The sequence below is a fragment of the Tenrec ecaudatus genome, chromosome 5 (genome assembly GCF_050624435.1).
Source record: "Tenrec ecaudatus isolate mTenEca1 chromosome 5, mTenEca1.hap1, whole genome shotgun sequence".
Lineage (NCBI taxonomy): Eukaryota > Metazoa > Chordata > Mammalia > Afrosoricida > Tenrecidae > Tenrec > Tenrec ecaudatus.
In genome coordinates this window covers 173464691-173466552 of record NC_134534.1, presented here as the reverse complement: position 1 = coordinate 173466552, position 1862 = coordinate 173464691, and positions in this window count along the sequence as shown.

The following is a 1862-nucleotide window of genomic DNA, read 5'->3' as shown; positions in this document are numbered from 1 at the left end:
CTTCAGCTATCGTGTTGGGAAGGTGAGTATCATACAATGCCACATTATTAGAAGAAACCATTCTTGAACTGAGGTAAGATTTAAGTAGAGGCCCAACATCCATCTGCTCTTCCTTGTTGCACACATATATATATATCATATATATGTTTGTGTATATTTGTATATATGTGTTTATGTATATATAAACATATAGACACTCATAAACATATATATTCTTTCCTCTTTTCTCCTGCTTCACTATTATGTTTACCCATTGTTCACTTCTCAGTAATTCCTCTCAAATAGAATTCAATTGAGTAATCTTGACCAGAAAAGCTACACTCTCCTCACCATCAATTTTAGAATTCTTACTGTTCCCCGTGTATGTGTATCATTCTTAGTTCCCCACTCACACCCCCTCCCACATGGCCCCCAGTTGTTCTCTCCATAACATTGCCTATTCTGCCTATCTTGTATAGATAAACACAAAACAAACAAACAGATAGTTATTAGACTAACAGGGTTCCTGGCACAGCAGATAACTAGCTCTCTGTTACATAGCAAGAAGGACATGTTATGAGGAGGTACCTCCCCCCAAAAAACAGAATTTCACATGGTAGAGCAGACTTCCATAGTATGCCTTTTCCCCTCCTGCTAGCCTAGCAGTAAGCAACTTACTCTGCGTTAGTGCACCCAGTGGCGTAGCCTGGGAAGGTTCTCTCTGGTCACAGTGTATTTTTTCATAAAAGCCGCTTCTCTTGAGCCTTGTTTTTTTGTGTGTGGTGGCACATTTATGAGAACAGCATGCGACTGAGAAATTCTGTTTCCTGCTTGGGACAAATGACACAGAAACTTGTGATGTTGCGTACATCTTACAAGGGCAGTGCTATGGGGAAAACTCAAGTGTAGGAGTAGTTTTCTTGTTGCAAAAAAGGTGAAATGTTGATTGGTGACCTCGTTCTGGACGTCAACTGTCCGCGAACCAATGAAAATGTTGACTCGTAGTGGATTTGGACTTCGTCCCACCAGGTCAGAATGTTAATCAAACTTTTTATTTAGAAATTCTGAAAAGATTGTATAACAGGGTGTGACAAAAAAGGCCTGATCTGTGGTAGACGGGGCACTGGTTTTGCCACCATGACAATGCACCTGCTCCCCCAGCCATCACAATGCGCCACTTTTTGGCAAAACACAGCACACCTTTCTTGCCCTATTCACCTGACTCACCTGACATCACTCCATGGGACTTCTTTTTGTTTCCTCTAGTGAAGAGGCACATGAAAGGACAGTGAGTTGATGATGTAGAAGAGGTGAAGAAAAAAATGAGGATGTGCTGTCAGCCATCCAAACAGATGAGCTTGAAAAATGTTTCCAAGAATGGAATCGCAGATTTGACAAATGTATTAAGTGTAATGGAGAGTAATTTGAAGGTGATGAGGTTGTTTTGTAAAACAAACAAACAAATGTAAATACTTAGGTTTGGGGGAAAAAATTCCGTGATTTTTTTTGGGGGGTTCTCCATCATAGAAACCATCAAAGCAGTCCCCTTTTCTTCAAGAGCTGCGTATCCCGGGTCCCTCTTACCTAACAATTCAAAGACCCTTTTTAGTCTCCAGCGTTTGTGTCTCAGAGGCAAGCATCCTAAACACCCCCATTGCTGTTCCTGCAGCAGGGATAGAACGGTCTAGTGCCCTCACCAGTTATGCCTTAGACAGCAATCCCCAATCAGTGCAGGTGAGGTACCAAGTGCTGCCCCAAAGTAAGAAGTCTACGATCAAGGTACTTTGGAGACTCCGTGGCTTCGCTCTCATCACTGGTCTTTTGCGCTCTCCCCTTGATTTGTCCCCATGTATGCCGGCTAGCAGGGCGAGCCTCTGCTGGAG